This window comes from Heliangelus exortis, chromosome Z (genome assembly GCF_036169615.1).
Source record: "Heliangelus exortis chromosome Z, bHelExo1.hap1, whole genome shotgun sequence".
Taxonomy (NCBI): Eukaryota; Metazoa; Chordata; class Aves; order Apodiformes; family Trochilidae; genus Heliangelus; species Heliangelus exortis.
In genome coordinates this window covers 28,646,661-28,658,823 of record NC_092454.1, presented here as the reverse complement: position 1 = coordinate 28,658,823, position 12,163 = coordinate 28,646,661, and the positions used below count along the sequence as shown (strand labels likewise).

General features: G+C 40.0%; 2 protein-coding genes across 2 annotated transcripts in view; one reads left to right on the top strand and one right to left on the bottom strand.

Moving 5' to 3' along the window:
• Nucleotides 1-12,163, top strand: part of PAM (peptidylglycine alpha-amidating monooxygenase) — a 457,165-nt gene that overhangs the window by 184,256 nt on the left and 260,746 nt on the right. The window lies entirely within an intron of this gene.
• ST8SIA4 (ST8 alpha-N-acetyl-neuraminide alpha-2,8-sialyltransferase 4) overlaps nucleotides 1-12,163 on the bottom strand; it is a 40,922-nt gene that overhangs the window by 2,053 nt on the left and 26,706 nt on the right. The gene's annotated exons all lie outside the window — the stretch shown is intronic.

Sequence of the window (12,163 nt, the reverse complement as noted above, 5' to 3'; positions counted from 1 at the left end):
TATCCAGAAAAGCAAAATCTTACACTAAAAATATAAAAAAGATAGCTTTGTAATCCACAGTACATAAACCCAACAGAAGCTACAGAGCAGTTTTCCTGAGACAGTAACAACATGGCCGGTTGTGGCTTTAGAAGCTGCAGCACAGTTTTCAAAGAGGGAAATGGTGGGAAATTGAGGAAGGAACACAGGAACTGAACATAGTTCCTATAGCATGTAGCTCACATTGGTACATTAAAAATCTTCCAACACCGTTTTAAATCTCTGAATTTTAAAAATAAAAAATAATTAAAACAGTACCAACCTATTACTGATAAAATGCTTCTCCCAAGCCTGATTCAATGTAAAGATTGTTAGTATTTCATAGAACTAAAAAAGGTTTAGAAACTTAAACCTGCTTGTTTGGTTGGTTCAGATAAAGAGAGGCCACGTACACAATTGCACTGCTCAAACTGTGGGAAGGAGTGTCTGCAGGTAAGAGGCAAGCAAGCTGTTACAGGTTGTTACCATAGTAACCTGAACCATTGCTTAGCATCACTCTTTTTCTTTATTAGTCGCAGGCTGTTAATTGTTTGTACCACAGCCTAGACAGGGAGTCCAGGGAGGAAGGCCTTATCAAACCAGAATTAGCCCTATGCTAAACAGGTTACAATAAGGTTGAAACTTTAAGTACACAAGCGATTGCTTTGAAAGCTTTTACAAGTGCAGCAGAAGGAAAATTCCACCCACCACTATGAGACAGAATAGCAAAACTATGTCTTTAATTAGGCTTAAACTGTCTTTGAAGCATCAGATGCTCTGCAACAATAAAAATAAACATACCGCTAAAACTGGCCTTTTCAGTTTCACACTTTGCAAAAATTGTAAGTTTAAGTGGGCTGAGGGCTTTGAATCACAGATACATATGCACATGAAAAATGAGGGGGCTTTGTATTGTACTCAGTTTCTTTTTTGAAAGCTGAAGGACTCTGCAAGCAGAAAGCAGTTCTAAGATGAGTAATTGCTTCTACCAGTATGAAACATATTCACAAGAAAACGCAATGAGAAATAAATAGTAAACATAGTACATATAATTTTGTAATTTTTTTTCCTTAGGCTTGAGTTTATAAAATAGTATTTCTGAGACAGAATGCTAAGTAGCTTGCTTTTTACTTTGACAAACTGCAACATTCTTAGCCTGAGCCATAGGAGACTCCAATTCTAAAAAAATGTTTGCTTTGAAAAGTTACTGAAGGAACAAATCTGACCGCTTTTGGCACTTCATATCACAGATACACCAAAAAAGATTAAAAATGAAAGCTAATTATTTAATTTTTGTAGTAACTGGTATTTGTCTTTTCGAAGTCTGTACTTTAACCACAAGCAGCCAGCCATCTACATGAGTGTCTCTATCAAACAGCGTGAAGTGTATGAAACCACTCATGACAACTACTATCATACCAATTGAATTTCACCCTTCCAGGAACAAAATGGTCATGGCAGACAATGAAGTTAATAGGATACAGATGGATCTAAATATTTTAAAAAGGACACTGCCTCTTCTCACTTAGGAGTTTTTTTACAGGAATAAGTATGAAATGAAGGCATAAGATAAATAGAGAACCTCTAACAATTTTAGACTATAAAAGCAAGTATTTTCATCTGCTTGTCATATTCAGATATCATACATAAGGGAGGTTTAACTCTTTGCTGTGTCTTAAAAATGAAAAAGATATCCAAACTTTGTACTCAAAATATGGTACTTGTCTACTTTGCAACCTGGGATTACTTCTACTTCAGATGAAAAAAACCACAAGTAAGGCAAATAATGAAGCAGTTACAAGCATTCCAGCTGAAATTTCCTGCAGACCGTTTATCTCTGCAAATCTCTGGCTCTTAGCCTCTGCTTGAATTAATAAAATTGGTCGGGTGCTTTAAATAGTCTTTGTGATTTTGGTCCTGAAATACATGTGCCATCTTAGTCACTCAAGTAGCTACTCTAAGATAAAACTTACCACAGATCCAAAAGAGAATCTTTTGTTTCTCTTAACTCATCTCTAGATCTTCACCCATTACCAATAATTGACAAAGAGTAGGTGCATCTTGCCATGTTAGAAAAGGGAGTCTGATGCTTAAGCACCACTATTAAGCATGTAAGTGGAAGACTGCAGCTATTCTGTGCACCACTAAATAGCTCTGATAAAACACATGGGGACATGCTGTAAAGAAGACTTGATTTTACTGAAATGTACCCGTGTGTAAACATACTTCCTTTCTGTAACAGTGATGACCCAAATTTGAGTATGATTCTCTAATTTTATATGTAGCTTGAATTCAGACAGATCTCACTTCAAATTACTTTTAGTTATGCAGCTGATGGTGACTTAGTAAAGACACTGGCAATATATCATGGCTTTCAGCTTAATGCTCAGAAGTCAAAAATAAATTTTCACTAAAACACCACTAAGTGGTGCTTTAAGACAGCACCACTAAACAAACAAGCAAAAAACAGATGCAAGAATCAAGAGTATGCTGAACTATATAGCAAATGAAAGGAAAGCTACATCAGTTCTCAATTAATATAGACAGGTTCATGTATTTGATTTTTATTAAATTAGAGGATTGCAACAGGTAACCTAAAATAGCACAATATATCGTAAGATTAAAGGACACCCTGATGATAGCAGGGGACTGCTAAAACCTTTCCATGAAAAGAGCACATGGTCAAGCAAGTGCTGTTTCTTCTATTCATGGCCACCTGCTCCTACTCCATTCTTCTGATATCACCTTCCTAATTTTGACCTCAGCAACTCATAAAAAATCTAAGCAACTCTACCTCCAAAACCCTTTTTACCTGCCCCTTTTTACCTGGGCATATCATGTAGTAAATCATGGGTACATAACTCCAGACATTCTATTCCATCCAGTTCAATATGGATCTCTGTTCTATATTCCTTTCTTCTTAATGGCCATCCACACTTCAAAGAAATTTCATAGTATGGTTTTCAGTTGGAAGGAACCTTAAAGATAATCTAGTTTCAATCCCTTTGCATGGGCAGGGACACCTCCCACTACATCAGGTTCTTAAAGTCCTATCCAAGCTGCCCTTGAACACTTCCAGGGATGGAGTCTCCACTGCCTCTCTGGGCTACCTGTTCCAGTGTCTTTCCACCCTCATAGTGAAGAATTTCTTTCTAATGTCTAATCTAAATCTGTTCTCTTCTAGTTTTAAGCCATTCCCCTTGTCCTATCACTAGATACCCTTGTCCAAAGTCCCTCCACAGCTTTCTTCTAGGCCCCCTTCAGATACCAGAAGGCTGCTCTAAGATCTTCCTTGACTCTCTTCTTTTCCAGGCTGAACAACACCAACAGTCTCAGCTTGTCTTCACAACAAGAGGTGCTCCAGACCTCTGGTCATCTTGTGGCACTCCTTTGGACTCAGACCAACAGGCCCAGTGTTGGGGGCTCCAGAACGTGACACATTAGTCCAGGTGGAGTCTCACGAGAGCAGAGAACAGGTGGAAATCCCAGAATCACAGAACTACCACACTTGGAAAAGACCTCTAACATCACTGTGTCCAACTGTCAGCATCCCCCCTGAATAAAATACGTGTGTCAACATCTGTGTCACTCACTGGGGCATGTCCTGAAGTGCCTTCTCTACACAGTTTTAAAATACGTCCAGGAATGGTGGCTCCACCACCTCCCTGCGCAGCCCATTCCACAACATAACTACTCTCTCAGTTAACCAGTTCTTCCTGGTATCTAGCATAAATATCCCTTGGTACAGCTTCAGGACATTTCCTCTAGTCCTACCATTATTCAATTGAGAGAAGAGGCCAGCACCCATCTCCCTACAACCTCCTTTCAGGTAGCTCTAGAGAGCAATAAGGTCCCTCTCAGCCTCCTCTTCTCCAAACTAAGAATTCCCAATTCCCTCAGCCTCTCCTCATAGGGCTTGTTCTCCAGACCCTTCACCAGGCCCTTCTCTGAAATCACTCCAGCAACTCAATGTCTTTCTTGTAGAGAGAGGTCCAGAACTGAACAGAGTGCTCAAGGTGCAATCACACCAATGACAAGTGCAGAGACATGATCTTTTCTCCTTCTGGCCACACTATTCCTGATACAAGCCAGAATACTGTTGGCCAGCTTGGCCACCTCAGCACACCGCTCGCTCACATTCAGCCGGCTTTCAACCAGTTCCCCCAGGTCCTTTTCTGCCTGGCAACTTTCCAGTCACTTGGTTGTTGTGACCAAAGTACAGGACCTGGCACTTGGTCATTTTATTGACCTTGCCCACTGGTACAGTCTGTCCAGGTCCCTTTGCAGAGCCTTTCTACCCTCAAGCAGATCAACTCTCCCACGAAATTTCATGTCATCTGCAAACTTACTGAGTGCATTCAATCCCTTAGTCCAGGTCATTGATAAAGATATTAAACAAGACCAGCCTCAAAAATGAGCCCTGAGGAACACCACTGGTGACAGGCTGACAGCTGGATTTAAGTGCACTGACTACAACTCTCTGCACCCTGCCATCTAGCCAGTTTCTAACCAAAAGAAGAGTATATGTGTCTGCCATGAGCCTCCAGCTTCTCAAGGTGCATGCTTGGGGAGATGGCATTAAAGGCTTTACTAAAGTCCAGGCAGACGATGTCCACAGCCATACCCTCACCCACTAGGCAGGTCACTTGGTCACAGAATAAGACCAGGTGGGCGAGGCAGGACCTGCCTTTCCTGAGCCCATGCTGGCTGGGCCTGATCTGCTGGCTGCTCTGCGCTTGCCACGTGAGCACACTCACTATGAACCACTATAATTCTTCCATGCACTGAGGTCAGGCTGACAGACCTCTGGTTTCCTGGATCCTCCTTCTGGCCCATCTTGTATATGGACATAACACTGGAAAGCCTTCGGTCATATGGGACTTCCCCTGTTAATCATGACTGTTGGAAGATTATCCATAGAGGCTTGATGAGGTCCTCTGCCAGCTCCCTCAGCACTCTTGGTTGAGGCCCATCCAGCCCCAAGGACTTGTGGCTGTTAAGATTCCGTAGCAGGTCATTAGCTACTTCCTCCTGGATTATCAGAGGTTGTGCTGCTCTCCATCCTCATCTTCCATCTTAGGGGGCTGAATACCCTGGGACTGGCTGCTCTTACTTATGGAGACAGAGGCAAAGTAAGGCATTAAGTATTTCAGCCTCTTCCTCATCCTTGGTTGTAATGTTACCCCCTGGCAGACTACCCCCTGGAGAATACATGAGTGTATAAAATAGAATTGGCTGGGTTGGAAGGGACCTCTGAGATCATCAAGTCCAACCCTTGAAAAAATATGGAACGCTTCACGAATTTGTGTGTCATCCTTGCCCACAAATACATGAGTATTTAGTTTGTAAGTATTAAAATTTCTATTTATGCTATAACCAAAGACTTTCTAAGAATCATAAAATCAGAGAATCACAGAATCAGCCAGGTTGGAAAGGACCTCTGAAATCATCACCTCCCCTGACAGAGCTTAAGTCCATGCCCTCTTGTAGCTACTTGGGAGAAGAGACCAACCCCACCCTGGCTCCCACCTCCTTTCAGGGAGTTGTAGAGAGTGATGAGGTCTCCCCTGAGCCTCCTCTTCTCCAGACTGAACACCCCCAGCTCCCTCAGCCCTTCCTCACAGGACTTGTGCTGGATCCCTTCACAGCCTCCTTGCTCTTCTCTGGACCTGCTCCAGCACCTCAATCTCCTTCCTGAACTGAGGGGCCCAGAACTGGACACAGGACTCAAGCTGTGGCCCCACCAGGGCTGAGTACAGGGGCAGAACCCCTTCCTTGGACCTGTTGGCCACACTGTTCCTGATACAGGCCAGGATGCCATTGGCCTTCTTGGCCACCTGAGCACACTGCTGGCTCATGTTCAGCTTCCTTTATATATATATATATTTATATATATATATATCACCTATCACCATATTGATAAACATTCTTTGAAACCACTCTGACAGCAGAGGTAAGAACAGTAGTCAGCCTGTTAGTACCTCAGCACTTCTGTTTCCAACAAATTAAAAAAAAAAGCCACAAGAGTTTGCTGCCAGCCTGCCTGGTCCCTTTCTGCCTGGCAATATATGAATGAACTACCATGACACTTACAAAATCAAAGTCAATGTTTTAGTTTGTAAGTTCAAATCAATCCATTTTGAATAACATAGACAGAACATCCATTAGGTAATGTAGGAGAACAGCAGAGGAGCAGGCCTGCGTGGGATAGAGGAGTGCTGTGAATTCCCTGGTTACTGCCTAGCCCTGAAGAAGAGCAAAGAGCTGTAAATAACTTAAGGAATTTGCCATCTGGACAATGTTACCTCCTAGTACCAGGTGCCTCCGGTGGGAATGGGTAGATAAGATTTTATGTTAGTAGAGAGAGCACTTTGAGGTGCAAATTGTAGGTCAATCAGGATACTATGTAAGCGTAGTGAACCACACAGTAAATGATTCTGATTGTGTACAGCAACTGGGGTCCATGCCTTCATGTCTTCTGTCAACATAAATTACTTTTTATTACACATTGGTTAAAGGCTGCTGGCATGAACGGGCTTTTTTTCCCCTTACATTTCTAATAGTTAAGAACAGTATTTTTTCATCTATTTTACTCTTGCCCTATGGCAAGAGTAAAAAATGATGGAAAACACTTGAACGGAGTGACGCGTAAGTGTAAAAACAGTGATTGGAAAGCATGTATATGAATTTATGAAAATCTGAAATGGAGGATAGGAGATGTGTTTAGATGGTTCATAAACAGTCAAATCTGAGCTAATAAAAACCAAGTGTCTGTAGCAAAGTAGTAATGATGCTAACACAGCACAAAAGAAAATGCACTCAATTGACTAGGAAAAAATACAGAACCAACCAGTTGAATACTAAACCCAAGAAAGTATTTGCCAGAATTTGAAAGTCGTGTTTCATTCTTTCTGCATGATGAAAGAAAATTTTTCCTATGTGAATAGCTACAATGCACTGATACAAGCTGACTGATGGATGTTTCCATTCAAAACTTTTACTGGGAATGATGGCTGGACTCTTCAACCACACAGCCAATGGTTGTCTTGTAAAGCCAAGTCAAATTAAGAACAGGGAATAATCTTTTGTTTTAACAAAGATGCTATGTAGCTGAAGACTAGTAAAGCAAAATTAATAATGTAGTCTTACTGAAAAGTTATAATAATAGTAATAGTAATAATATGTAGCAGACTGCTGGACATTGCTAAGTGCTTTGAAACATGGGGTAACTTTGGTTACAAATTTGGATACAAATTTCAAAAACCTATGAAAATACTAATATTTTGTAAAAGCTTTACTATAACTTACAATTGGTAGGTAATTTTCATATGAAAAATGCAAAGGCATGTTACTAGAGTGGCGCAATTGCAGTTATTAACTTGCATTATTCTAGCTTTCACCATTAGATCTAATCTTTCCTACTCATATGAATATCTGTTCTTATGCTAATGTCCAGCAATCATAGTTCTGGAGGGGAGAAAATCCTAACTAACTGATTTTCTATCTTTTCAAAACAATGCAAATGTTCTGATGTTAAGAAAATATAAAACCACCCAAATATATGTGGAATAAGAATGAGTATGACCACTATGTATGTTAAGGAAATAGTAACACAACAATAGAATGACCTACTCTAACTTCTAAATTCTGGTTTTGCCACTTCAGAAAACCCTGGAATAATTTATTTGTTCCCCACAGGCCTGTATCCCCTTTTGTTCTATTCCACAGGCCTGTATTCTCCAGAAACTAACAACTTGTATCAGTTCTTAAATTCACCCAAAGAAGACAGAAACACAACTACTGGACATTCTGCACACTGCTGTAGAATATTGCATTCTGTGTCCAAGCAACAAGGGGAAATTCATAAAGATGAATCCAGAATGAAGACTGTGCCCTGTACCATAGAGCATTTCATTAATGGCACTGATACTAAAAGTGGTGGTAAAAAATGTAGCCTGTGAACTTAGTACTTTCAGAATGCTCTTTGCAGGCTGGACTGATCATATTTCATGCTAGAACTCGTTTATTTTTTTCCTTTCTGTGTGTTTCATGCACTTTAAAATGTATCAGTAGAGCTATTCAGCAGGTAGTCATCCACTATTATTACTGCTGTTATAATTAAATTAAGGAATTACAACAACCCTTAAGCATATCAGGTAGCTGGTTCAGTAAAGTGTAAGACTGCAGTTAAAAACAAATAAAAGCTATGTTCATGCATTTAAAAATATTATTTCAAAAGGAAAGGAAATACTTGTCTCTTTCTTAATAAAGTCTTTACACAAAAATTGAGATGTCTTACTGCTACTGACTTACGGTTTTACTAAAAGTCATGGCATATTGTCAGTGGCTTTACCAACCAACCATCACCCATGTAATTAACACCAATTTGAGTCTGAACTCAAGCTACTCAAGTCAGCAGAGTTATAGAGATGAAATGTGTTTACATATTGGCACATTTCCCAGTATTTCATTCCCAGAGTTTTCTTTACTTAATACAAACAAGTTTATAGATATTAAAAACATAAAGAGATAGACAAATTTACTCTTTTGCTTCAGTTTCAGATAATGATCATGGTACCAAAATAGCAACTGTGGTTTAGCAATCCCATGACCTAAAAGCAGGAAATCTCAGGCAGACTTTTCTTGCTACAAAAGCCTTTCTGCATCACTCTTGTCAGTGAGAAACCTAAACTGATTTAGTAGGAAAAAGACAGATATTCACTACAAACAACAGCAATGATTTCAAATACATAACCCAAACATTTCTCTGCCCACATCCTCTGAAACTTCTTCTCGCTCCCCAGATTCATTCAGTTCACATTCTAATTGACTCCACTGCCATCCAGTGTCATCTCTGTGTAGATGATCTCATTACAAATGTCCCTGGGGACTCAAAGAAACTCACAGATGTCAGTGAACAAATTCCTCTCTGAAAGCCCAGGACAAATCCTTTGCAGGCAGTGAAAATCCCAATTGCCATCAGTGGTGTGGAGGTCAAAGCAGTGTGTTTTCTTTTCAGTGCCAGCTTACAGCAATCTCCTATAGCTGTCCATGCTGCACCATCTTCTTGGCACACAGTGCCCACAGCATGGCTCACAGTTGTGCTTATTAGGTTTCATGCAGTTTCCCATCTGGTGCAGGCACATGTACCTCACTGTTTAGAGAGGAAAACATACTGCAGCACTGACAGAAGGGTTCCCTCCTCAATCCTGTCTTTATCAGCCCTCAGGGTTCCACTTTAGTGATTTTTATTTACTGCTAGCTCTGCAACTTTACAAAAAAAATTAACACTGAGATTATTTTCTGAAAGCTTCGTGTCAGTCTGCCTTTTCTCTCCTGCATTTTCTTCTATACTATGTCTCTTACATACTGAAGATGAGACAGGCCTCATCCAGAAAGTCCACACCAAACAAACCTTTCAAATAGTCTGCAAGGCCCCACAGATAGATTTTACATGGTAGCAGTCTGGAGATTTTACATGGTAGCAGTCTGGAACAGACAAGAGGATACTGCCCTTTTAGCCCTTCTTTGTGTTACATTTCAAAAGAAGCTGAATATTTTAATATAAGCATAAGGGGTGCCACCTGTTGGTTTCAGTATTTTTCTGATACACCCACTACTTCCTCTCTCCCAGCACGTCTAAGTGTACCCACGTTTATACTGAAACGGAAAAAACGAAAATAAAAAAAACCCTTTGTGATACTTTGAAACCAGCATTTGCACTTGGTCTTACTAGAGTCTTTTCTCAGGGATCCTTTTACAAGTTTTCCTTGTATGAAAGTTGCAATAGAAAGTGACAGGGGTATTCCTGTATTCTGCTAGCCCATAAAGTACAACTAAGTTTAAAATTAAAGGCAAGTTGTAGCAATGACCTCTGTAAGTCAATTTTCTTCTGCTACTATACTATATTTATGTTTCAAAGAATGCAAATGATGACTTCGAAGCATCTGCAATAGAAGCACTGCTCACCCTTTTTCTCACTTTCTGACTTGGCCTCTTAATTCTTTGATGCAAACTGGAACAGTCTAAAAGGCTTCCCTTAATCTCTCAAAAGCCTGGACTTGACTGACATAGCAATTACAGATTCCTTCCCCCACGCAGAGGGTTCACCCTGGCCAGCTGCCCAGCTGCCAAACATCCACGCAGCTGCTCTTGCTCCCCACTCCTTCCTCAGTGTACTAAGGAAGAGAACAAGAAGAAGAAAAGCAGGAAAACTCAGAGCTCAAGATAAAGACAGCTTACTAGCTGAAAAAAAGATAGGGAAAAGAGGCAATTGCTCACCACTACACACAAGCAAAGTACGGTCCTTCTTAATCTCTCGACAACAGCCACCTTGGAAGAAACCCCTCACCCTTCTTCTTCCACTACTATAGGTTTATTTCTTGCTGATCGAGATAGTACGGCACTTCCCTTTACTCAGGTCAGTTGGCAGTGTGTGTCCCTTAAGGATTTTTTGCCCACTACCAGCCGACTCACCTGTGGAGGGAGACTGAGACATGGAGAGGCTTTGAGGCACTGCTCAGCAACAGCCATAACATTGCTGTGTTACCAACATTGTTTTACCCACAAATCCAGAACACAAGCAGCTGTATTTTGGTTTAGGGTCATTCTCTTTTTCTAGGTTGTTTTTTTTTTTCAGGGGAAGGGATCAATTTTAAAGGGAAAAAAAAAAAAGATATATATATATATATATATATATATATATATTTAGAACCAGTAGAATTTACCAGATGGCAGTGGGCAAAAAGCTGGGACAGGACACAGCCAGGACAGCTAACCTGAACCTACCAAAGGGAAATGCTATATTGATACCAAACTAAATACAAAAAAGCTGAGCTTGCATCTGATAAACAAGTTGTTGCATGTAATGTAGATCAAACTGGTAGAATTTCCACAGATTTAGCAAAAATTTGGGAACAAATAAAAATCCTGCATCAAGTTATATGGGATGATACATCTTGGGTGTTCAAAGACATGTGGCATTAACAAACTTCATGGTTACTGGATTGGTCTTGGCTACAGAATTTATTTGTGGGTGTAGCCAGTGGGATGAGTTATGCATTTGTCTCAGTTTGAAGGCCTTGAGAAGAGCCAGCTTAAGAAGGGACAAGAGGGGAGGCCTTAAAACTTCCTTGACAAGAGAGGAGGCCATAAAGCTTCCATGATGAGAAGAAAGTAAAAAAATACGAGAAAAAACAGCTCCTTGACAGAAGGAAAGACTGTAAATTAGAAGAGACAATTAGGGGAAGACACTTAACCAGAAACTGTTAATTCTGCTGACAAAGGAGATGGTGGATTCAGACAGAACTTTCCAGACCAAGTCAGGATGAGCAACGATTGGCTAGTGGCTGTGGTGCAACAAGAAATTAATAACATAAATTCCCCTCTCCTCTCCCTTTCCTCTCCTTTCTCCTCTCCTCTTCTCTCCTCTCCTCTCTTTTTATCTCTCTGTAGGATTAGGCTAACAACTATCATTTTAATACTTACCCATTGTCTATGTTCAATAATGTTTTGTAGTTTTAGCGTATCTTTGAAAAATCTTGGTAGACATTACCATCAAAACAATAAAGGAGAATTGTTTTTATTTTAAGTTTTACCTTAGAAACATCACTTCAAAAAAGGAAGGCTACCTGACAGAACTTCCTCATGCACACATGAATTATACAGAATCACCACAGAGCTCACCTCACATGTCGGGAAAAAAAAAAAAAAAAAAAAAAAAAAAAAAGAAAAAGAAAAAAAAAGAAGCTACTCCCCTACTCCCCGTCCTGTTAATATGATCTGCCCAACATGGTTCTCTACTGACTTCAGTCTCCTCTGTGCTTTGCTCCTCAAAGACAGACAATAAAACCTGTTTCTTGTTGGCTTCTCAGATGCACAGATAGGATTTTTTTAATAGGAGTACAATATGGCCAAAAACCACCTGCTTAACTTTGTACATTTTTATAGTTTTCAGAAACATAGAAATAAAGTGGTTTTATGCATGTGAAAATAAAAACCTTAAAATGCCTAAAACTGAATAATAATAGAATAGCAAAACACTTTTCAAAATAAATATAAATCTACATGTACCTTGTACTAATAAACTACTTGTTACTTATTTCCTGCTTAGTTGCTAACAACAGGTACTTATCTTGTTGCACAT